The sequence below is a fragment of the Micropterus salmoides genome, unplaced genomic scaffold (genome assembly GCF_014851395.1).
Source record: "Micropterus salmoides isolate LMB-PRFRI ecotype aquatic unplaced genomic scaffold, ASM1485139v1 Ms_hic_scaffold_10, whole genome shotgun sequence".
In the NCBI taxonomy this organism is placed as follows: domain Eukaryota; kingdom Metazoa; phylum Chordata; class Actinopteri; order Centrarchiformes; family Centrarchidae; genus Micropterus; species Micropterus salmoides.
Genome location: NW_024040041.1, coordinates 28,892,238 through 28,919,247, shown reverse-complemented (window position 1 = coordinate 28,919,247; position 27,010 = coordinate 28,892,238). Strand labels below are relative to the sequence as shown.

The following is a 27,010-nucleotide window of genomic DNA, read 5'->3' as shown; positions in this document are numbered from 1 at the left end:
CTACGTGTTGGGTTTTTTTTGTGCTTGACCAGCAATACTTGTTATTTTACCATTAATGTCCAAATGCTCTGACTCCCAGTTGTAACAGTATAAAATACACTATAGCTGACTGCACTCCAAGTTTCACCTTGGTGGTTTATTTTTCTGGAAACCTTTACCAAATAATCATTTCACTAATGCTAAACTGTAGCTTTAATCTTTGGAGAGATGGTAGTAACTGTAGAAAAATAAGACCTAGAAAGAGTTCATAAGAAAATGTGATGGCTGACAGATGAATTAATGATTGATAAGCCAACAAGTCACAGAGCAGGATTTGAACCCTAAACACCTTTTGGTTGGGAGGCAGCTATTCCAACTATTGAGCTTGAAGTGTATATGTAGATTGGCAGATCTACATATACACCTCGGACTCATAGATTGATAGATGACTTTATTAATTTCAATGGGAAATAACCTTTTGTATAATCTGTACTCTAGGAAAAGTGTTTTCTAGGCGGACAGTTGGCCAAATGCTACACTGTGTAAACTAGGTTTTGGTGTGTGTAAGAATGAGTGAAAACTGACCGTGAAGAGTGAAAGCAATACCATATTTTTATTCTTGTCTCAAAAACCACAGCTTTAGTATGGCAAAATGTTTCATCTTTATCTTTTTTGTAAGCATTTGCGTGTTGCTGAGTCCCTGCACCAGCCAGTAATCATCGGTAGTCCGTGTTGGACTGATCATCAGCTGATGAAGATAGAATTCAAAACACTGTTCTTTGAGCTTATAGCACCCGTAATTAAGTAATTTTAGACCGAGGTTAACCACAGATTGATAATGTCATTAAAAGCCTCACTGTTTGCTGGAGGAGGCTGATGACTTCCAGTATTAGTTTTTAATTTTAACATTCCTCACATTGGAAAATAATATATATTAACATTCAAGAGAAGCTACAGTGTGTTCAGAGAAACAATACACTTATTCTAACCTGAACTTGCCACCAGCCAGTATTGATTTATTAATATATTTTCTGCCTGCGCACCTGTCGTGTTCCCCCTTTAGAAATTGGATTAGAAAAGCAAACACAGCAGTTGTTCAGCTCTCCACAGCCAGACACCACGCTCATTCCTGGAGGAGAGAGTTACTTCTTGACTTTGTAATCTTGAACATTACTTAGGCTGCTCCATAATACAAACTAATTCTTTGGAGCTTTCGAGTATGTTGTGCCTTCACATTGGAAAAATAAAAACATTTTTTGGTAAATGCTCATTTGCTTTGAATAAATCAAGACAACTCTCATATCTGTACAGTAAATAGCTTTAGCTTAGCATAAAGACTGGGGGGGAAACATCTAGCCTTGCTCTGTCTAATGGTAATACTATCCACCTACCAGCACCTTTTAAAGCTCAATAATTAACATCCTGTAAAAACAAGACTTCAAGTTACTACTTCCAGCTAAGAAATAGTAGTTTACCACTGCAACAAAATGGTTTGACACGTAAGATTACCATAATGTGGCGAGATAAAGACAATGTGACTTTTGTTAAACAGCAGCTAAATGATAAAAACACTGGATAACAATATCGTAAGTAGAGAAGAATTGTAATACTGAACAAGTCATGTCCATTACAATATCGATCTGAAGTTTGCTAACATTAGCCACCACAAGCTAGTGGTCACACCGGACCAAAGGCTGTAGCAGCAAAGGTGTGTTGAGTCGAACAGTTTTTAACTTTTCATTTGCAATAAGAAGAGTTTGTTTTGAACATATTTGTAAAGTTTACAGTAATTGAATCTACTTTCCAGAGGCACACGTTTTGTATCACTTGTTGACACAAAATGGCAAAGTACATAATTTCTCATACAATAACTGCAACAACAGTAATGAAAATATACAGTAGTACATACAGTACTGAATACTACAAGTCTGTAGTACAGAACTATTAGTTACTATCAGTTCAACTGATATGGATTTTTTTCAGTGGGCCTTTTCGGTGGCATAAATACGTTTTGCTGCTGGCCCTGTCCACAGCAGTACATTACTTACAACTCTCTGCTTCTCCAAACTGGGGACACACTGACCGTCATCTACTGCAGGTTATACACTGACTATGGATAGTACCTCATACAGCCCCGCTTCAAAAATCCCGAAATATCCCTCTAAAGAGATCAGCCAATGCTTTTAGCAACATTGACTTAAATTTAGTGCCTTAATTCAGCTGTGACAAATTAGACCACAGACCCTCATTTGATAAGATTTTGGCTTTTAGATGTTTTATTCCAGAAAGTGTATGAAATCCATGACCAAAATAGTCATGCATTCAGTCACTATGTTACTTATGGATGGAATTAAAGTGAAAATAAATGATTCCCCTTTTTGTTGGGGACCCACTGGAAACTCCTCAAGGACCGCTGAGAACCACTGCCTTAATAGAGAAGAAAAGTTGGGTATAGACCATAGACTGTATATACAGACTAGACTGTATATAAGAAGTGGACGTAGTCATCATGACGTCACCTGTTGGTTTCTGGACTGCCATTTTGAAGCCTTGAGTTTGGCCGATAGGGCGCCGTCAGACATGAAACTAGCGATTGAGACCATAAACTCATTAGGAAAGTGTTTACTGTAATAAATCAGGTGAGAAGTAGCATCATTTTACTGTTGTTTCTAATGGAGCCGGACTTCTTTTTGCAACCAGAAGAGTCGCCCCCTGCTGGCCGTTCGATCGAATGCAGGTTTCGGGGACTTTCGCGTTCGCATCTATTTGCTGACCGGAAGCTTCCCGCTTGGTAAAGCTTGGCAAGCTCCCATTAACATTCTATGTGAAGCAACAAGTCTTCAGCGTGCAGCAGGATGGGATCACGGGTTGAGGGCTAAACTAAACAATGTGACCAGTGATTTATTGTCACTGAGACTTTTGATTCACAGCTTCTGCAGAGTTTAATTTTTACTTGTGACCAGTGAAAATGAAAGCAAGATCTTAACTGCTTTTGAATAGACAACACGATTGATCTGCTAGGCCTCCAGGCTCCTCCGACGCCTCCCACAATCAGCCCGCTTGTGGGGAGAAGATCAATCGTGCTGTCTATCAAAATGTAGTGTAGTGCTTGCTTTGATGGTTGTTGCAGTTTGGGTTCACAAATGACACACATCGGTGAAGAAGCTGTGTCTGCTTAAAGTGCTGGATTTAATCTCGGACAGCAGCCTGTGAGTGAGATGTAAATCTTGTGACTCAAAGAAACCTTATGTTTTTTTCATCTTTTTGCTTTTTGAGAATAAGACATTTATCCCGTGTGTGTGGTTTGCAGTAGCTTTACTCCCAGGCTGGTCCTCATCTCTCCGGTTGACCCCCCTAATCCTGTTCAGATGCACCCGTCGTCAGATCTATTTTCCCGCAGGGTGAGGCAGCGGCCTCTCTCCAGCATAACCAGCTGATGGGGATTTTCTCTCTGCTTCTTCTCTTGTCCTGTGACCCTTGAATTCACATGTAGTGGCCTCCTCACAGTCAAACTTCCACACACACATATTTGCTGCCGTGTCGAGACGGGCTTGGCCCCGTCCTGGTCTGCCTGCCCGGGCCTTGCATGTCAACCCAGAGCCAATTATAATTGCAGCTGTTGCCAGACCTTCAAGTGACATTAAGAGACTATTAAGTCAGCACCAATTAGACTGTCTGTGATGGACTGCCAGACACAATGTTCATATCATACAGCTCTTTTCTCTCTAGAATACAATATTATCATCTGCTCAATCCAGCAGACTGAACTGTCTGTACTTGAAAAATAACAAGTTAGTTATTTTGAGGAATAACTAAATCCTTTTGGTTTTCTTCAGTTTGTTTGAATGTTCTGTAGCTGTAACAACTACAGGTAAGGCAGCAGAACAAGCAACAGTGAAGAAAAGGGCATATACATTAATGTCAGATAACTAACAAAGGAAGGTTTCAAGAGGGTGAAAATCTACTTGATTTTAATAGCGCAGAGATGTCAGTACTGGAGGGGAGTGTGGAAGTCTGCATGGGGGAATAAGGTTCGCAATTGTAAAGACAGGAGGGGTGAAGACACACATATTCAGACCACAGATTGTCTATAAAGATGGACAACGCATCTCCTCTTCCTCCCACAGTACAAAAATGAAGCCAAAGTATACGGACGCTGCCATTTTGCCCTGGTGGAGCCAGAGTCTGGCAGTAGTGACCGGGGTTGGAGTCGCGGTATCAAGGTCCTGCCCATAAACCCGGCCGACTCAAATCTGTCAATCATAACATGAAACTTCCTTTTTATAGCATGGAATAACTAATTAAATCCAAACGTATCAGAAATATTAACACTTCAACAAACATCAGCTTGATAAAACTACATAAAATGACTCTTTGGGGAGAATTTATTGGGCATGTACTTTTTGTCTTGGCCATGCCCCAACCGCTAACATCTTTATCTGAGAACATCTTTATATAGAGTCTATGGTTCAGACAGTCTCTCCTGGTAGGAATTCATAGTGTTGCACTCAGTTGGTTACATGAAAGTGACAAAAAGAGTTTTGTCATGAATCAAAAAAAAAGAGAGATGAGAGAGACGCTCCTTTCTCATCCCTTTCTGAAGCTACTCAACCATCCAACAAGCAGTTCTGAAGAAGCATACTGGCACCTTTACGCCCTCTCTTTCAGAAAAGCCTGTATCTTGACGCTGCCGGTCTGTAGCGTTGCCTTTATTTATACAAAATAGTGTGTAGTCCTCCAGCCCAAGCCAAGATCCCCATCATCAATGGTTATTATCTCTCTCGACAAAGCTCCTCTTTTTGCCTGAAGGTTTTAAGAGTAAGAATCAATACTATTTACTTGTTTGGTTTTGAGACTCTAACAACACTGTTTTCTACAGAAACTGGCTTTTAAATTATGTTAAAGCTTAAGATGTTAATTCGTATCACCTCTCACTAATGCCTGGTTCCTCTGAACAGTGTTAAATAGCATAATGGATTTTTCTTTTCTTTCCTACCTCCTTCTGAGTTGGTGGCATTGGAGGGTCCTCAGCTGATCTAGTTCACCTGGGCCTTCAGGGTATAAGTGGGCCCATGTGCTCAATCCGTCTCTCTCGTCCCACAGCTCACATCCTCCTTACATCTTTTTCTAGTGGTTTGCACAGTCAACACTTCCAGAGCACATGTGCCACTCATCCATGCGTTGGTGATATTGCTTGTTTCTGCACTCAATTTTCTATTTGTGTTAATTAATTACTCTTGTTTGAAGTATTACCTTTGCGTGGACTCCCTTTCTTCAGATTTAAAGTAATACTGTATTTAATATCAAGGCAGAGAAAAACCCTCAAAGGATCAATATAAATTCACTGCTCACTCAGACAGATGAGGGTGAAGATAAAACACAATAGGCAAAGCTTCCTGTAACTCAGCCACATACTTGTGCTATATTGAGTTTGGTGACTGAGACATTAATAGAAACTTACTCAAAGGATTCAGAATTGATCTGTGGAGTTATGGTGGGTTTACTGTTGACATTGTGAGTTGGGAGATGGCTACACTACTACTACTTTAGTAGAGATACATGCAGTGCTTTGAATAGTGTCCTGCTGTGATCTACATTGCCAAAAAGTTTCGGATTGCCGGCCTTTACATGGACATGACGGTTATAGGGGCCACTGTGGCTCCTCCAGCCTTTGTCGAAGTGTCCTTGGGCAAGATACTGAATTGCCTCTGGTGGCTGTTCCACCAGTGTATGAATGTGTTAGTTTCTGTTTGAGCACTTGGGCTCAGTGAATGAATGTGTGTGAATGGTGAATGCAGTAGTGTAAAAAGCGCTTTTAGTGGTCGAAAAGACTAGAAAGGCGCTATACAAATACAGAGCATTTACAATGACATCCCATAATATGGAGTTGGCCCACCCTTTGCAGCTATAACAGATTCACCTCTTCTGGGAAGACTGTTTACAAGGCTGTTTACAAGGTTTAGGAGTGTGTTCGTGGGAATTTATGACCATTCTTCTGGAATGATCAACTTTCACTGAATTTCAATTGAATATGAAAATGGCACATGAAGACAAGCCAGAAATTTTTATTAAGAAATGTGATGCTACCAAGCCAACCAGTCCCAGTTCTTATGTAGTTAAATTTTTGGGTAGGCTACAACGTAGGGTACTTGGGTTATATGGGTTATATTTGATGCAGAAGATACAGCCGTGTTAGCAACTGCTGCTAGAAAGCGAAATGGTGCTTTGAGCGAAATGCTCATGTCTGATTTAGCAGATATAATGATTACCATGTTCACCATCTTGCTCATTAGCACTATACACAAAGCTGAGGATGATGGTAATGTCATTTGCTTTGCAGGTTACAAATCAAAGTACGGCAATCCGTCCTATAGTTTTTGTGACATTTCACTCAAAACCACCAGTTAGTGGCGCTAGAGGAAAAGTCAGGAGATCACCAAAGTCAGTAGGACATATTGTCTTGTAACCATGAATGTCTGTACAAACTTTTAGGATTCATCTGTTATGTAGGGACCATGATTAACTACAAAATTTCATTAAAGTTCATTCAAAAGAGATATTTATGTCCAGACCAAAGTTGTGAACCAACCGACCAACAGATTTTGCAGGATTTAACCAAATGGCTCATTTTAATCCAAAGCCAAATAACCAAACCAAAACAAAGGACACAAAAGATGCGACAAGATGCAGACGAGTCTTTATATCCAGATATATCATCTAAAATATATTAAGTACTAAGTACATTACAATCATAATAAAAACACAAAAGGCACACAATAAAACACAAAGCAGCAACCAAACACAAAAAAGATTCCAAGCAGACTTTACAAACATTGATGAATATAATACTAAATATGTATCAAAACATATTTAATGATTAGAACCATGGTCAAAAAAATGTTGGTCGATAGAGACAGGCCTCTGTGTGCTAAATGTTGACCGCCGACACCGGCTGCTCCCAACACAAAACCCAACCAGTCGTGTGTGATCGGCTCTGCTCTCTAGACAGCCAATGCCAGAATGTCAGCGATGCCCAAACAGACCTAATCTTCCCTGATCCCAGAAAATTAGGCCCGCCGTGTCGGGACCGTAAGCCCTCTAAGCTGCCGTCCTTAGCATTCATTGCTTTTTAATGGGCAGTCTGAAGGATTACATTTGAAACCATTTAAAAGTGACACAATACGGCTAAACATAGACAGTTCAGAATACAAAATGGACATACTTGACTTTTCCAAGTTAGTGTAGCCAGATCTCCAAATATAGGAGAAGAAGGTGTCATGAAACAGGCCTGACCATAGCTTATAAAAGCTGCTAAAGTCTTGTTAGGGTGAGTGATGTCTGCGGTGTTCTTTTGAAACAAGAGCGGGGAATCTTATTCAAAAGCACTCAAACATTTGATGAAACTGTGACTCTGGTAAGTCTCATCCAATTTTTAATTCTGACAACATCTCTTTACTTTTTAACTATTTGTGTGCACATGTGTTTGTCCCCGCTCACGCAGCTAGATAAAAATGAGTGATGTCGAGATGGAAATATTCGGGGTGGCTGCCCCGTACCTCCGCAAATCAGAACGGGAGAGAATCGCAGCCCAAAACATGGTGTTTGATGCCAAAACAGCCGTCTTTGTGCCTGACCCGAAGCAGGAGTATGTGAAGGGAAAAATCAAAAGCCAAGACGGTGCTAATGTCACTGTGGAGACGGAGAATGGAAAGGTGGGGGTATTTTGTGGTTTAGAAATCTGTCTGTTTTTATCTGTCATTCAAGTCACTGGACCTTTGAATTCACACTTCAGGTTGTCACTGTGCACCTGGATGACGTTCGCCCCATGAACCCTCCCAAGTTTGACAAGATCGAGGACATGGCCCTGCTGACGCATCTCCATGAACCGGCCGTGCTCTTCAACCTCAAGGAGCGCTACGCCGCCTGGATGATCTATGTAACTACAAAAGATGAACACACAAAGAAAATAAATTATCTTTCTAGTTCAAAATGTGTAGAAACCACATAGATTTATTTTCTGTGGCAAACTTCATGTACATATTTTCATTACCATGACACCCAGGGTCCTTAAACTTGCTTCATAATTTCTTTATTTTGGTGTTTTTTCTCTCTCATGTATTCACAGACCTACTCAGGGCTCTTCTGTGTGACTGTGAACCCCTATAAGTGGCTTCCAGTCTACAACCCGGAGGTGGTGGCCGGGTACCGTGGAAAGAAACGGCAAGAGGCCCCCCCGCACATCTTCTCCATCTCTGACAACGCCTACCAGTTCGTGCTCACAGGTCCAGTCTCACCATGATATACAGTGTTACATTTTGAAATTAAGACATATTATATTATTGGATGGGTGTTTATTATTTCCATAAAGCCTTTGTTGATCATATCTTATATTGTTAATCTGAATTTGCAAAGTAACTCTCAGCTTAAGTTTAGTACAATGCAGTAAAAAAAACATTTGCCTTTGTATATACAAAGAAGGTTAAAGTCAAGGGCAGCTGGATTTGGTTGAAGATAAAAGAAGACGTTTTGTCCCTCATCCAAAGGACTTTTTCAGTTCTGACTGACTGTCTTCAACCAAGTCCAGTTGCCCTTGACTTTAACCTTCTTTGGATAACTATGACCTGGATGACTGGGAATCTAAAACAAATAACATATAATGGAAATACTCAAGTACAAGTACCTCAATACTGTACTTAAATACAGTACTTAAGTAAATGTACTTAGTTACTTTCCACCACTGATAATACCTGATATGTGCTCTTATATGAATGATGATTAAAAGCATCAAGGTAATGACAGAATACCCTCAGAAAAAAAACTTAAAGAACCTGAAAAGACATTTTACACTTGCTGTGAGTGATGATGAGGTCTTCCATGAATGCTTCAAGGAGTTTTGATTTCTGTATTCGTGTCTTTCTCTGTCCTCTTTGTCCTCTCGCTGATTTGAAGTCAGAGCGGCTCATTTTTAAAAAGATGGTGTCATGTACTTCCATGCAACAATCAGGATCTCTTAAAAAATAATAACTTATGCTACTTCTACTTATGTTTCTCTCTGAACTTTAACATTGATTGTTTATTGCTTATTTAGTGATGAAAACATTATATAATGGAGTAATATTCAAGATTTGAAACCAGGTTTTCTGGGGTTTTACAGCAACTATCAGAGTGTCTGGGGTAGGCAATTTATTTCGAAACATTTTTGTTTTATTTGTTAAAAATTCTCTTTACATCTTGAAAGTAATCAATTAGTCAAATGGTCTGACACAAAAAGGAAAAAATATCAGGATCTGTGTCTGTCACAGAACTGTAAAAAAAAAGATTGAAGAGGATACATACTAAAACTGAATTAAAATATTCACAACTATCAGGGTGGTTAATGAACGTTTGCTGCAGAAATGTCACATATAGTACACATTGAAACAAACAAAACATTTTACATGCTAAAGATTTATTTTGTTTTTATTTGTTTTTTCTCTTACTTTAAAAAAATATAATTGTATTGTTTATTAGCCTATATATGTACTTTATACATATATTTTTTATTCCAATAAAACATTTTGAATTGAACTGAAATTGTAAAAATTACAGCTGAAATATACCAATGTTCACCCAGTTTCTTTCTCTGTAACAGATCGAGAGAACCAGTCTATCCTGATCACGTAAGTGCGACATCATGTGCTGCAACAGGTACTAAATATACATTATTTCTTATCACTCACCTCACACTGTACTTTTGTTAGTGGAGAATCTGGTGCGGGGAAGACTGTCAACACAAAGAGAGTCATCCAGTATTTTGCAACAATTGCATCATTCGGAGACTCCAGCAAAAAAGAGCAAGCTGCCGGCAAAATGCAGGTTCAGTCCACCTATCTTCCATTCTAATAATATATTGATTAGCTATGTAACCATGGGTTGCAACAGCTCTTTTGAAGTTATTATTCATAATTTGAGTTTACAGGGGACTCTGGAGGATCAAATCATCCAGGCCAACCCTCTGCTGGAAGCTTTCGGCAACGCCAAGACTGTGAGAAACGACAACTCGTCTCGATTTGTAAGTTCAAATCTGATCAGTAAGGAAGATGAGAGCAGACAATTTTGCACATATTATTATAATTCATTTGCTATCCATGTTTTCTCTTGATAATAAAAAAAATGTTTGTTGACAAGATAATTAACTGCTGATCTTGAGATAAAAATGCAAATGATGACAGTTCAGTAATATATTGTAACTCATAATAATTTAACTTTTCCAGGGCAAATTCATCCGCATTCACTTTGGAACAAAGGGGAAGTTGGCATCAGCTGATATTGAAACTTGTAAGTTTGCTCAAATCACCGTTATTGAGTTCCCACTGCTCTTGTAATAATATTTTATTTCCGTGTTTTTATGATTAGACCTTTTGGAAAAATCCAGAGTGACCTTTCAGCTGCTGGCAGAGAGGAGCTATCACATCTTTTATCAGATCATGTCAAACAGGAAGCCGGATTTAATAGGTAAATACGCTTTAAACTAGTTGTGAATGTGACTTTTGCCGCACTGCTACTGCAGCTGCTGAACCTGCATAAAGAGATCACTACTTTCTGTGTTTCATTCCAGAGATGCTGCTGATAACCACCAATCCATATGACTACCCTTTCATCAGCCAGGGTGAAATCACTGTGCTGAGCATCAATGATCCCGAGGAGTTGATGGCCACAGATGTGAGTGCACCATGTAGATATATTTTATCATATTGGAAATATATGCAAAGAAAATAATTTTCTTAAATAGTTTAATGTAGTGAGCTTTTTCAACTCTTAAAAAATGGACAAAGCTTCAGTGTGGCAACATCACAGCTTCACTTCTGTACACTTTTTAAGCTCAGTATGTGCTTTACGTGTCCATGTGTCTACATCATGGGTCTAAACTCAAATAACGTATTTTATTCGTTCTGATTGATTGCCATCATTCATTTGGACAGAAAAATCATGTTAAACCATAACAGAAGATCATCAAACTGTATCATAAGGATCACAATCAGAACCAGATAAAAGGAATCTGCCTTGGTGTTTTGGTGCACAACAGTGAACATAGTAGGCAGGTACTGGAAAAGTCAACAATCATAAACAAAAAAACAAGTATTTAAAATATATATAAAATAAAGAGCCGGACAGTGTTTGAAACAAAGAGGATGCCAAATGTAGTGTCTCAAAAAGTTTCTGTCTAGGGTAGGAGGTGTCAGCCATAATCCTGCCTGCTCGCCTCAGGCTCCTGGAAACTGTAAAGGTCCTGGAGGTATGGCAGATTAGAGTTACTCACCTTCTCAGCAGAGCGAATTATACGCTGTAAAGTGAAAACTTCCACTTAAAGTTGATAATATTATATTATCGGTAAACTAAGACCGACCTGTCCAGGGTGTACCCTGCCTTTCGCCTGATGTCAGCTGGGATTGGCTCCAGCCCTCCACGACCCTGTACGCAGGATAAGGGGTTGACGATGGATGGATGAATGGTAAACTAAGACTAACAATACTAATCACAACGCTTTAACATCTGTGTCTGTTCCTCAGAGTGCCATTGACATCCTGGGGTTTAACACGGAGGAAAAGGTGGGCATCTACAAGCTGACTGGAGCTGTAATGCACAACGGGAACATGAAGTTCAAGCAGAAGCAGCGGGAGGAGCAGGCGGAGCCCGATGGCAGTGAGGGTGAGACGTCTGAGCTGTTACTCCACATTTAAACTTCACTGTGGCAACATTACAGTTTCACTCTTAACGCTATCATAATTTTCCTACTTCACATTTTTAAGCATAGTATGTGCTTCACATGACTAAGTCTGATTTATCTCCCACAGTGGCGGACAAAGTTGCCTACCTCATGGGTCTAAACTCAGCTGACTTGCTGAAAGCGCTGTGTTATCCCCGAGTGAAGGTTGGCAATGAGTATGTCACCAAAGGCCAGACTCCGCAGCAGGTACAGCTGACATGTTTTTACATCTGAAAGCATGTTTTAATCATGTTCAGTGTGAATAAAAAATAATTAAAAAGTAGGGCTGGGCAACAATTACAAATTTTAATAACAATGTGATTAATCGCATAGTTATGCGCAAAATTGAATACTGAATTCTAAAGTAGTGTATTGCGCATTTTTTATTTAAATGTACTGCTATATACACAAAAGTGCAATAACATGTGGTTTGCAAACACAATAAACGCATAAGGTACTTTTTATCAGCAGTATTCCCTTTACACAGTAGCAATAAAATATTTCTTGTTAATCTCAACTTAAACATTAATGTAATTGATTCAAGTATTTAACCAAAGCTATTTGTCTGGACACTCAGGCATTACCTTTTATCTAACTTCCAGAGTCCAGAGCCATGATCATAACATCATAACAGGCACCTTCTGAGCAACAGGTTAACATATATAAATCTGTATTCTTGGTTTTTTTTTCTGAACAGGTATCAGCAGAAACATTTTTCTTTTATCAGTTGTAGATCTCGTGCTGTATTTGATGCTTTGTTGATGCTTATATGTTGTTTCTCAAATATAAGTTGCTTTGGATAAAAGCGTCAGCCAAATGAGTAAATGTAAATTTAAATGTTATCAGGGAGCAGCGTAAACAGTCTATGTTCAGTAGCAAGTGTCACTATTAGAGTGAGGTGACTTGCTCGATTTAAAGCCTCTACTCGCCCATTCAGAAATTCAAGCCCGCCCTACTCTGCTTCTGATTGGCTAGTAGTCCTTAACTAGGAACTGCACATGTGCAGCTCCCAACAAAGATCATGTGGAGGCAAGATGCATCACTCCATAACTAAAACGAAGCGTTCAACACACAGGGTGAAAAAAGGAGCTGTAGCAATGTGCAGTATGACAACAATATGGTGTTTTTTGAAAATTAAACCATGTAAACCTGTTCTGGTACAACCCCTAAATAAGATTTTGAACCTGAAAATGAGCATAATATGACCTCTTTAAATAATTAATGCGTTAATGCGATAATAACACGTTAACTTGCCCAGCCCTAATAAAAAGATTATGTTTGATTATAGGTGAACAACGCCATGGGTGCCCTGTCTAAGGCCGTGTATGAGAAGCTGTTCATGTGGATGGTCACGAGGATCAACCAGCAGCTCGACACCAAACTCCCAAGACAGCATTTTATTGGCGTCCTGGATATTGCAGGGTTTGAGATCTTCGAGGTAAACGGGATTAACACAACAATAAATAAAACACGTTTTTTTCACGTATCTTTATATTTATTTATTCTATGTGGTTTAATTCAGATGAACAGCCTGGAGCAGCTGTGCATCAACTTTACAAATGAGAAGCTGCAACAGTTTTTTAACCACCACATGTTTGTGTTGGAGCAAGAGGAATACAAAAAGGAAGGAATTGTGTGGGAGTTCATTGACTTCGGCATGGACTTGGCAGCCTGCATTGAGCTCATTGAAAAGGTACGTCACCTTTTGATGAACACAAATATTTATATCAACAGGAGATGCACGCTTTCCAAGACTAATCAGCTTTCTGTCCTGCAGCCGATGGGTATTTTTTCAATTCTCGAAGAGGAGTGCATGTTTCCAAAGGCGACAGATGGCTCCTTCAAGAACAAGCTGTTCGACCAACACCTGGGGAAGACCAGCATCTTTCAGAAGCCCAAGCACTGCAAAGGAAAAGCAGAAGCCCACTTCTCGCTGATGCATTATGCCGGAACTGTAGACTACAATATCAGCGGCTGGCTGGAAAAAAATAAAGACCCTCTAAATGACACTGTGGTGCAACTTTACCAAAAAGCTTCCCTTAAGCTGCTCTCTCAGCTCTTTGCCACATATGCCACTTCTGCCGGTCAGTTCACAGACATATTACAGCAAGATGTTGCTGGCCATATAGTTTACGACATCGGTTATGTTGCTTCTCTTGTGTTTCTGTAGCTGCTGCTGATGGAAGTAAGAGAAGTTTCAAGAAAAAGGGCTCCTCTTTCCAGACAGTTTCTGCACTTTTCAGGGTAATAACCAATAATATTTATGATGTATTTGTTTTTGTGTCAGTGATGGAAGGTGGTATGAGTTACTTACTAGTACTGGTACTGATGCACAGACTAAGCACACCCCCACCACCAGATAATTACATTTTTATTTTAATCATTTAAAATGTAAAAGTTATGTTTTTTGTTAAAATTTGTATTCATGTCCCAGAGTTCCCCTACATGATGGTCTAGGCCTCTAGGTCATTAATTATTTCTGGTAGAAATTAAATAATTAAGTTAAGTTAGTAACTGTAAAGATAAACTACACATCAGGATCCCAAGATTCAGAAAACACAACCTCAGTGTCCCTGGTAGACTCCTAACCTTGGTTAATGTCCGTGCATCGGTCTCACTACCTGACATGTAACCTTTTCTTTAAGTTAAGATCAAGACTGATTGTTAAGAGACCTGTTTATCTCATGCAGGAAAATCTAAATAAACTGATGGCCAACCTCAGATCCACACATCCACACTTTGTAAGATGCATTATCCCCAATGAAACCAAAACACCAGGTAAGGTTCAAAGTGATAGAGTCTTTACATTTTATTTTTGATTAAAGAAATTAGATATAGCGTGTTAATTAGTGAGACATTCATGTAGAAATATTTTGTTACCTTTGTTATAGAGCCATGTTAGCGGTTTTCCCCTGTTTCCAGTCTTCATGCTAAGCTAACCAGCTGCTGGCTCCAGCTAATTACAAACATGAGAGTAGTATCAATTTCCTCCTCTAACTCTTCTAAAGACTGTGTTTGTTTACCTAAAATATTGGATTATGCCTTTAACACATGTAGGGTCCATGGACCACCATCTGGTCCTTCACCAGTTACGCTGTAACGGCGTGCTGGAAGGTATCAGGATTTGCAGAAAGGGATTCCCAAGCAGGATCCTCTATGGAGATTTCAGGCAGAGGTGATGCACCGCACTTTGTTTATGTTGTCTGGGGGGATTACACACACACACACACACACGACAAAACACTGAAACTCACCTGTTTGAGGTTGAACTGTCTCTGTGAAAGGTACCGGATTCTGAATGCCAGTGCGATCCCTGAGGGGCAGTTTATTGACAGCAAGAAGGCGTCAGAGAAACTACTCTCCTCCATTGATGTGGACCATGCTCAGTATAGATTTGGATACACAAAGGTATTTCATCTGAAAATTCTGACAATGTGTGTTTCTGTATGTGAACTTAATACAGTTTCTCAAATATCAGACAGAAGCCTCTGAAATGGTTTCTCTCTGAGTCCAGCTACTTACAGTAAAAAAGTAAAACCATACACTGTGACATAATAAATTGAATTGTTCTGTAATATGACATGCCATTTAATTAAATTCATTCATTCATTTAAAGGCTTAATGGATTCCAGAGGCTGCCCCCATATATCAGCTGCTAAACCACCCTAAATAATGGAATCAGTCTGACCTTTAATGGACCGTTTTAGATTCCCATCATGGACTTTGGACAGGACATAGGGTTTAATCTGCCACAAGCAACCCAACTGATACTAAATTCATTTCCATTGACATGTTGTATCTTCACAACACACAGGTTTTTTTCAAAGCTGGCCTGCTGGGTCTTCTAGAGGAGATGAGGGATGAACGTCTGGCTGTGCTGATAACTCGCATACAGGCTGTGTCCAGAGGTTATGTCACCAGGCTGAGGTTCAAGGAGATGGCAAAGAAAAGGTCTGACAAATCAACATCTTTCTTAAACTTGCAACTTTAGTTTAATTAATATGTCCTTACAGAATGAGCCATAGAAAAACGAGAGACGGCCGATAGAAACAAATTAAAGAGCAGAGCGGAGTTATTTGATATTTACGAAAGTTATTAACTTTTAACTCAAACATTTTAAGATATGAGTAGAAAGTTTTTTTATTACTGCTGCGTTTTGAGTCAAATGTTTTTTAACTGCTACTTCAGCAGACTATAAAAAGAAATATTACTGGGACCACTACAGAAAATTGCAAATGAACAGACGCTAAACAAGGACAAACTGCTCTCAGCTGTAAAACTTGATGGGTGTGTTTGCGCTGTGGTGTGTAGTGGTGGCAAGTGATGCACAATTCACGGTGCTGCAATCCATTCTTTGTGTATTTGCCCCCCATTTTTCAGAAATCTTGGTTATGTAGTTAAATATCTTAAGGTGACGCATCTTGAAATAGTTTCTGTTCTTTCTCCACAAGTACTTCTTTGTTTTGTTTTGTCTTCTGTTTTAAATTATGTATGGAAAGCCTTAGAAAGGTCATCAGTTTTTCATGACAACATTGTTTATTGAATATTGTTTTTTTCCTTTTTCACACTGTAGAGAGTCCATCTTCATCATCCAATACAACATCCGTTCATTCATGAATGTGAAGAACTGGCCTTGGATGAGGCTCTACTTCAAGATAAAGCCTCTGTTACGAAGTGCGGAGGCCGAGAAGGAGATGCAGACCATGAAAGAGGAATTCTCACGACTCAAAGAGGAGTTTGCAAAGTCAGAGGCCAGGAGGAAGGAGCTGGAGGAGAAAATGGTCACGCTCGTCCAGGAGAAAAATGACCTTTACCTTCAAATCCAAGCAGTATGTAAACATTCAACCATGAATAGAACAAAGGGGTCTGTTTGTATTGATTTAATTCTGTCAGATAAAGAGATTAGGAGAGAAAATACTGAAGTTTAGCAGCTACATAATCAATATAATGTGGGATTAAAGGAGGTGTCATTGATCTCTGCAGGGGAAGTATAATCTTTTTTTTAAACTTTGTTGCTTTTTTAAAGTGCTCCACATACAAAATACACATACAGAACACACATGCCCCCTCAAAATAAACAAATAAATAGATACAATAGATAAATAATGTAAAAATACATCAAGGAAGGACTAAACGCAGTAAACTCAAATAATAAAAGTTAACAGCATTTTTCACTGTACTGGTAACAAATTTATTAAAGTCAGTAACTGAAATAATAGCTATATTACATTGGAGTTTACAGTATAAAATTGAGAAAAATTATTAAAATTAATTAATAAGAACATTAAATTCAAGAGAGACTATCCTAATTCTCAGGGTCTATCAGAGTGAGATATTTAAGCAATACCATGATCTTATAATCACATCGGCCGGAAATAGCAAAAATAGCACTTTCGGTGTTTGGCCTAATAAGTCAAAAGGTCAAATAAATTTTACCAAACAATTACGTTGACATGTCAGCAGTGTGGAAGCCTTTTAAATTGTCGAAAAAGACGCAAAAATGGCCGTTTGCAGACACTGTTATGCTGAATTGTCTCCTGGCACATCGACTCCATCTGTGGCTGACTTCTTAGAAAAGGCAACAAACAGTCTGACCCACTTTGAGTGTTTCTGTCAGTCGTTTGTGAGAAGGCGATAAGCTAGCCACACCTAAATTTGGAGTGCACACACATTCAAGCCTTTATGGTAAATCCACTGTGACGGACCAGTGCGAGCTGACAGGCAGGTTAGCGACTTTATCCTGTTAGATTCTCTCTTTACAAAGACAAGTGTTGCAGTATGAGAGTCCTACCTGAAGAGAGGCTGTGAAGTCTTCATGTTACTCGATACGAGAACCACATTCAACATTATTTATCATATTGGGTCAGACTTTCTGAATTTAGAGCGAGGATACACATGTGACAACGAACAGTTTTTAAAATAAGGCATCTATACAGGATTAAATAAGGATAAGGATATAAATAAGATTAATTGGATTATATTCACAGAAAGTATAAAACATATTACATGTATCCATTAAAAGTAAATGGACACGTCATTTACTTTAGTGGACCCTCTTTAGCCTCGGACCCCCACACCATAGTCTCTCCAAATCCTGTGGGAAACACAGAGTAAAAAGCACAGTTTGACTTTTTTATTTATGCAGTGGTAAAAAAGTGAATGTACTTGTTCGGTGTTCGGTATTCAGCAAATCTTTTCATTATATTCGGTTTCAGTTTCGGCCAAGAATTTTCATTTTGGTGCATCCCTAATTCTAGCTCCTCCTCTACGAATCTCAGAAAGGGATGGCAAATCCTGCAGAATATGCCATATGAATCTCGCAGTGTGTGCTTAATTTTTTCTAACCTCTGATAATATAAGATATTCCTGATCCACTGCAGATAAGATGGAGGAATTGCGTCTTTACATTCCAGTAGAATTAGACCACGAGCAAGCGGCGTACAGAATGCCAATGCTGGAGCTTATTCAAAGTGTGTGTTGAAAGTGTCCTAAACACAGATCCATCATCTGTAGATGAACTGTTCACTTTTAGTGCACTGTTAATGCACCACTGTGTCCCTGCTCTTAAGGAGAGGGAGAACCTGTGCGATGCCGAGGAGAGGTGTGAAGGCTTGATAAAGAGCAAAATCCACCTGGAGGCCAAAGTCAAAGAGTTCTCCGAGAGGATGGAGGAAGAGGAGGAGATCAACTCCGAAGTCACCGCTAAGAAGAGGAAGCTGGAGGACGAATGTTCGGAGCTCAAAAGAGACATCGACGACCTGGAACTCACCATCGCCAAAGTGGAGAAGGAGAAATATGCCACAGAAAATAAGGTGCCGTCGATGGTTTTCATCATGTAAAACCTTAAACAGTATATTAACACACTAACTTAAAAATGCTTCTCTCCCTAGGTTAAGAATTTGGTGGAGGAGCTTAGCACTCTTGAGGAAAACCTGCTGAAGTCTTCAAAGGACATCAAAGCTTTGCAGGAGGTGCACCAGCAGACGTTAGATGACCTCCAGGCTGAGGAGGATAAAGTAAACTCTCTAATGAAGATCAAAATCAAGTTGGAGCAACAGGTTGATGATGTAAGTATATAATGTCGTGTGTTTAATCATCGAGGTAATCTGATCAGAAGTTGCATAATTTCCCTGGATTGGTTTCCATGGTTGACATGAACGTCTCTCGTAGCTCGAGGGCTCACTGGAGCAGGAGAAGAAGGTGCATGCAGACATGGAGAGATCCAGAAAAAAACTGGAGGGGGATCTGAAATTGTCCCAGGAAACCATCATGGACCTGGAGAATGAAAGACAGCAAATGGAAGAGAGACTGAAAAAGTGAGTTGTTGGATACAACGTGAAATGCTTAGGTTTAATAATGATTTACCCCTTAAGATTGAAGGATCTGACGGTTATACTCATATTACTGAAATGTAATAAAATTTACATTTTGAAAATACACTTTTTACCTTTCTGGCTGAGAGTTGAATGAGATGATTGATTACACTCTCATGTCTGTACAGTAAGTATAAAGCCACAGCCAGCAGCCAGTTAGCTTAGCTTAGCACAAAGACCAGAAAAATGGTTAGCCTGACCCTTTAGTGACAACAATTTGCCATTTTAGATGGATTATATGCTGGACTATTTCTTGGCAAGGACCTTCCTCGTCTATCTGGTGCCCTCCCGGTAACCTCACGGTCAGACAAGAAGACGTTCTGTCACATAACCCCCCTTAAATGGCAAATTTCAGTTTTCAAGAGGTTCAAACAAACCAGAGTCAATGTGTTAATTAGTGAGCTTTGTAGGTGTTGCTAGGTGGATTTTGTTACCTTTGGACTAGCTGTTCCCCCCCTTTTAAAGTCTCTATGCTATGCTAAGCTAACTGGCTGCTGACACTATCTACATTTTGAATGGACAAAGGTGAGTGGTATCAATCTTCTCATCTAGTGGTGCGTTCCAGTTGACATGGGAAGTCGGAATTTCCAAGTTCAAAATTTCAAAGGGAACGCCCCCTTAAGACGGATTACCAATTTGGGAAATCGGGAGAACTGCAATGCCTTGACTTTGTGATCCAAGATGGCTGTCGTGGTATCAGCAGTTAATGAAAGCTGTAGTTTATACTGCTTATTAGCACTTCTGTGTACTTGTGATTCATAGAAATGTTCGTGCACGAAGTGCTGTTCAGCTGCTGTCTGTGGACGCGTTGCTACAGTGTTTACTGTGAGTAAAAACTGCACAATGCAGGGGTTTTTATCAACTGGCGAATCAATAGCTAACCGGTTTTCCGACTTGTTAACTGGAACGGCATCAGCTCGGGTGTGACGTCATTCCCAGCTCCGACCACCGACTTCCGAGGTAAATGGAACGCAGCAGAACTCTCAGCTAAAAAAACAGACAAATAAGCATATTTCAAAAAATGTTGCAATATTTCTTTAAACGTCAAAACCTGCTGCCTTATCAACTTAATTGTAGAAAATTTGACACTTGCAATGAAGTGTGCTGATAAGAAAAAAAATCTGTTCAGAAAGGACTTTGAAATCAGCCACCTGCAGTGCAAAATTGAAGACGAGCAAGCCCTTGGGACACAACTACAAAAGATGATTAAAGAGCTTCAGGTATGATTTATAACCATTTTGGTACATTTTCTTCAATACCCTTAGAACCCAGATTTTTACAAGTTAATACAACTTTACTGTAGGCTCGCATTGAAGAGCTAGAGGAGGAAATCGAGGCTGAGCGCTCAGCTCGAGCCAAAGTGGAGAAGCAGAGGTCCGATCTGTCCAGGGAGCTGGAGGAAATCAGCGAGAGGCTGGAGGAGGCCGGAGGAGCCACCGCTGCTCAGGCTGATCTCAACAAGAAGCGCGAGGCCGAGTTTCAGAGGCTGCGTCGTGATCTGGAAGAGTCCACCCTGCAGCACGAATCCATTGCTGCAACTTTACGTAAAAAGCAGGCCGACAGTGTTGCCGAGCTCAGTGATCAGATGGAAAACTTACAAAGAGTCAAGCAGAAACTGGAGAAAGAAAAAAATGAGCTGAAGATGGAAGTCGATGACATGGCAAGCAATATGGAGAGTGTTCTGAAAAGCAAGGTGAGAGACGCATGCAGGTAAAGTGATGTTTTCTTTCCAGAGTTTACCTTGCTTGTGATAACCGCTGCTCAATATTTCAGGCTAATCTGGAGAAACTGTGCCGGGGCCTTGAAGACCAAATGAATGAACACAAGACCAAAGCAGATGAAGCCCAGAGGTCTGTGAGTGATTATGCCACACTCAGCGCTCGTCTACAAACAGAAAATGGTATGTTTGTAAAGAAAATGCAGCACATGCAAAGGGGCAATTAAGATGTACGGATCATTTAGTTTTTGTCCTCTTTACCCTGAATAGGTGAGCTTACACGTCTGCTGGATGAGAAAGAGACCATCATATCCCAGATGACCAGAGTGAAATCTGTGGCACTCAACAAATTGAAGACTTGAAGAGACTTTTGGATGAGGAAATTAAGGTCTGAAACACACAATTAAGTCTGATCTACAATCTGTCTGAGTCACAGCAATGATTTAAACCTGCACCAGGGAACTTTGTAGAGTAGCAGCTTGAAATCCTTTAAGGTTAAGTTAGGAACTTGTACCAAACATGCTGTCTGTCATCTGTGATGTTAAAGGATACTGATTGGATATTTCTTGTGAAAATTTATTGGCAACTATTTTGAGAAGTTATTAAACGTTTAAAGTCTATATTCAAGTTTACAATCATTCCCGTCTCCCAGCAGCTTAAAATGTGAGGATTTGCAGCTTATCTCTAATGTGATTCTAAACTTACATCTTTGGGTTTTGGACTGTTGGTCGGAGAAAACAAGCATTATTTTTCAGCGTCTTCATATATCTTACAGATCAAATAAATTTTCTTTCTCATAAAACATTTGCAAATGGTGCTGTTTTTACATCCCTAATAACTTTTATTGGCACAATGCTACACTAATTAGCAACAACTAATAATCAGGGGAAGAGCATCTAACCACTTGCAGGATTGTACATTGCGTCTCCAGCATGCTCAAGTGCTCAAACTACTGTTGTATATGTTCTTGCTTTTTCAGGCAAAAAACGCCTTGGTTCACAGTTTGCAGTCATCTCGTCATGACTGCGAGCTGCTAAGAGAGCAGTACGAGGAGGAGCAGGAGGCCAAAGCTGAGCTGCAGCGCTGTCTGTCCAAGGCCAACAGTGACATGGCTCAGTGGAGAACCAAATATGAGACAGACGCCATCCAGCGCAATGAAGAGCTCGAGGAGGCAAAGTAAGACCTGTAAATCATATTTTTCAAGTCAGGGCTGATGGGTTGCTTACACTTTAACACAATTTATGTTTGGTTGAAAGGAAGAAGCTGACCCAGCGGCTGCAGGAGTCTGAGGAAATGACAGAGACAGCAAATGTCAAATGTGCATCTCTGGAGAAAACCAAGCATAGGCTGCAGGCTGAGGTTGAGGATCTTATGGTTGAGCTGGAAAGGTCAAATGCAGCTAACGCCTCCTTGGACAAGAAACAGAGAAACTTTGACAAAGTATGTCGTTGTTTTTTCCTAATCTATTTTTTTCTCTTCTGAAACATGTCCTCATTTGCATCTTGTTGAGGCCATTTTAATTACACATGCTGTTTCCTCCTCTATTAGGTTGTGGCTGAATGGAAACAGAAAAATGAGGAGAGTCAGTCAGATCTGGAAGTTTCCCAGAGAGAGTCGAGAGTGCTAAGTACAGAAATCTTCAAGCTGAAAAATTCATACGAAGAGGCTCTGGATCACCTGGAGAACATCAAAAGAGAGAATAAAAATCTTCAGCGTAAGTGTTTTGACAGGTGGTGAAAAGTTGAAGTGTTTGTTTTTGACCTACCAAGATCATGTTTTTCTTTACAATTTCAGAGGAGATCACAGATATCACCGAACAAGTCGGACAATCTGCTAAAACTATCCATGAGCTGGAGAAAGCTGCCAAGCAAGCTGAACAGGAGAAGAGAGACACCCAGGTAGCTCTTGAGGAAGCTGAGGTATGTATTACGTCCTTGAATGGCATCATAGTGTCATTTTCATTTAAATAATCCCAACCTCAAGTGTTTTTTCCTCTCTCACTGCAGTCTTCCCTGGAACACGAGGAGACCAAAATCCTGCACCTTCAACTGGAGCTGAACCAGATCAAGTCAGAAGTGGACAGAAAGGTGGCGGATAAAGATGAAGAAATCGATCAGCTCAAAAGGAATCACCAGAGAGCCGCCGACACTCTGCAGAACGCGCTGGACGCAGAGACGCACAGCAGAAACGACGCTATGCGGACGAAGAAAAAGACGGAGGGAGATCTGAACGAGATGGAGATCCAGCTGGGTCACGCCAACCGCCAGGCAGCCGAGGCAACCAAACAACTGAGGAACCTGCAGACTCAGTTGAAGGTTTGTTGATTCAGTGATCATAGAAATGTTTAGAACGATATACTGGGTCGGTTTAAAGCTCCACGCCTTTTTTTTCTGTCCCAGGACTCCCAGGTGCATCTGGGAGTTGCGCTCCAGAGTCAGGAGGACTTAAAGGAACAATTAGCTATCACAGAGCGACGAATCAGTTTGATCACGGTGGAGAATGAAGAGATGATGGCGGCGCTTGGGCAATCTGAGAGAAGTCGCAAGCTGGCCGAGCAGGAGCTGATTGAAATCAGTGAGAGGATTCAGCTGCTGCGCTCCCAGGTTAGGAGATGATATATAAGACGGTACAGGACAAGACAGGACAGGAAAGAGCGTCAAAGGAAATGGTATAAAAGGACAAAACACACCAAACCAAACATAGACAAAACAAAATGGTACAGGATGACAAGATGTGAGAGGACAAGACTGGGCAGGTTATGGCAGGACTGGAAAGGAAAAGGTCTCACAAGAGAAGTAAAGGTTAATTGACATCACTAGTTAACACTCAAAAAGTCAAGTCCAATGTGTATATAGAGCGTATTTAAAAATAAATATTGACCAAAGTGCAATACAGAGAAATTACAAATACTATTAAGTTGATAAAACAAGGAACACATATAAATAACTATAATAAGCAAAAGTACTATTTTATCATTATATCAATAATTAAGGGGCCTCAAATACAATTGTTAAAAGGGAGATCTTTAGCCCTCTGGGGTTATATGTTTTCCTTTTAGCCGTATCTTAGCTGTAGTGCTGTAGGAAAACCTGCCAATTGTTATTTATTTTGTGGCTTATTGGTTCACATGCTGACGGTGTTCTTGGTTTACAAAGCAATAAATCCAATACATGTCCATCAAAAAATGACCTGATCGGCTCAGACCTCTGTGTTGGCTTGGGACATGGGCACTTTCTTTTTCATTTTTCCCCAAATAATGAATGAATGAAATATTCTTTTACATCTTACTAAACAACCTCGCCTATTTGGGTTTCTCAAAACTGGGTGACAGTTCACCCAGGTCACCACTTTACTAAAATACAGACTTTTTCTTTGTGCATTACAAAGTTCATTATTGACTTTAAACAGCATTTGAGAGAACAATCTCATCAGACAGTCTTACTAAATGGACCTTGTGGTGGGATTGTTTTCTCAAAAAACAACTGTAAAAGTCTCTAAATATGTGAAAACTATCAATATTTGATTGTGGATCCAAACCACTCACACTTTTAATTAATATTACATATTTAAATGTTATGTGTTGAACAGAACACCAGCCTTCTGAACACTAAAAAGAAGATGGAGTCTGACTTAGTTCATCTGCAGTCAGAGATGGAGGACACTGTCCAGGAGGCGAAGAGTACTGATGAGAAGGCCAAAAAAGCCATCATGGATGTGAGTCTCCCTTCTAACCAATTAACTGCAAAGAGTCATATATCAATTTTGGCCATGGAGATATAATTTCACCGTGAGTTAACATTTGCATAAAGGCCGCCGTGATGGCTGAGGAGCTGAAGAAAGAGCAGGACACCAGCGCTCACTTGGAGAAGATGAAGAAGAACCTGGAGGTCACAGTGAAAGACCTGCAGCAGCGTCTGGATGAAGCCGAGCAGATGGCTCTGAAAGGAGGGAAGAAAGAGCTCCAGAAACTGGAAACCAGGGTATGAATCAAACAAAACCATTCTGTGGAGAAAACAGTGTGGAAAGTGATTTAAACTTTCTGTCTTTTTTAAGGTCCGTGAGTTGGAAAATGAATTGGACACAGAACAGAAATGCAGCAGTGAGGCCATGAAAGGTGTGCGGAAATATGAGAGAAAAATTAATGAGCTCACTTTCAGGTAAAAGGTATTTCCCTTTATATAACATGAAATTTGAAAGCTTGCAAAAATGAGATGTGAGAGGAATCCCTCAAATGTTTTAGGGTGAGGAGGAGAAGAAGAACGTGGCAAGACTCCAGGATTTGGTCAACAAACTGCAACTGAAAGTGAAAGCATATAAGCGGCAGTGTGAGGAGGCGGTGAGTAAAAATACATGAATGCTGTGTGAAATGTTTGCTCAATCTGTACCTAAAAAAAAAAAATATATATATATATATATATATATATTGTTTTCTGTGACACTCAGGAGGAGCAAACCAGCAAACATTTGGCTAAATCTCGGAAGGTGCAACATGAACTGGAGGAAGCTGAAGAACGAGCAGATATCGCAGAATCCCAGTTAAATAAATTACGAGCAAAGACCCGTGATGTTCTTAGTAAAGGGGAGTAGATATCTACACTGGTGTTGAACATGTATCTCCAAAATGTCACTTTTCTTCAGCTTTGTGACATTGCAGCTAATCCAGTGGGTTTTAAAATGGCGCGTTTCGATTAACAAGTTGTTTTTTGATGATATACAGTAGATGGCTGGATAAATAAAGTCAGAAAAAATAAAATTATTTTACTTTGTGCGGTGCTGAGAGTGAATTTAGGAGTCTGGAGTCAGCCTGGGGAAATAAGTTGTTCTGTAGTCTGGTGGTACAGGAGCAGATACCCTGGGATGTTGTTCTTTATGTACTGCAGAACCAGTTTCTCAAAGCACTTCATCAGAATGGGGGTGAGTGCCACAGGGCGGTAGTCATTCAGACACTGCAGAGTTTTTAGGTGAAGCAGGTGGGAACACTCTCCTGTGACAGTGAGATGTTGATAATACTAGTAATAACATCAACTACCTGATTAGCACATGTTTCTAGTACAATCCCAGCTAATTTACTGATATTCACTCTAAGCAAGACTCTTTTCACACTGCTGTGATCTAGCCTGTGATGTTTCTGATCGCCTGCTGCCACATATCTTTGGTGTTGTTTGGTGTTGAGTTCTCTCTCCAGTAAGGAAAGATGCAAACACATTGCATTGCTGGAAATGTAGGATCCAGTGTTTTTGGATAGTGATTAGGGACAAAAAGTTTAGAGATGTCGTTCCTCTGCTGCTTCGACCTTTCACCATTCAAGACAAGACACTTAACCCCAGAGGCGTGCGACCTCTGACATATATAGCAATTGTAAGTCGCTTTGGGTAAAAGCGTCAGCTAAATGAATAAATGTAAATGTAAATGTAAAATGTGTCTTTGTCTCCAAACTTTATGGAAGCAATATATTTCATCACTGGGGTAGTAGCCCCTGGTAAAACAATAATCACAAATGAAGTCACATCTATGAATTTATTACATTCTTACAACTATTTTTGGGGGGTTTGTTTTCTTTGTTGTGTCTTTAATGCAAAAGATAACTTAAATATGAAAAAAAAAAAAAAGTTAAGCAAGTGTTCACCATCTAAGTTTAGCATCCTAGCATTTGATCATTAGCTGGGATAGGCAATTTCAGGGAGGCAGGCCAGCCAGTCTTTTCATTCTGACTGAACTAAATGATTGGACTTGCATAGTTCAGGTCTGCTACAGCCACATATTTAATTTTGTGTCACAGCATTTGATTTATTGAGTGCTATGGGGATGTAAAGAGAAATACCCCAGCTTTAACACAAAGTACAGCTAAGGCTCATGGGAATGTCATTAGCCTAGCAAGTATTTAGTCATAAACAAGTATTGGTTATATTAAAACTAATTTGGATTCATCCTCTGAGGAACATGAATACGTCCCTGGCAATCAGGACATTTGTCAAGAAATTTTACTCAAACTCAAATGGCATCCTCTGGGTGGACCTAGAGGAACCAGTCGCACCAGTCCATAGAGCCATGCCGCTAGCATGGCTAAAAATGCTAACAATTATTAAGCTTTGTCACCATCTATGTAAAGATAAACTGACTAGTCAGAGTTGAAAAAATTGTTTCTTACATTCTGGATACACAGCATCCAGTCTCCATTCGGTGCTGTTAAGTCAG

The 27,010-nt window shown here is 39.9% G+C and overlaps 1 pseudogene; it reads left to right on the top strand.

Moving 5' to 3' along the window:
* The first annotated feature begins 7,490 nt into the window (after positions 1–7,490).
* Positions 7,491–26,132, top strand: LOC119894548 (annotated as a pseudogene).
* Positions 26,133–27,010: the final 878 nt, after the last annotated feature.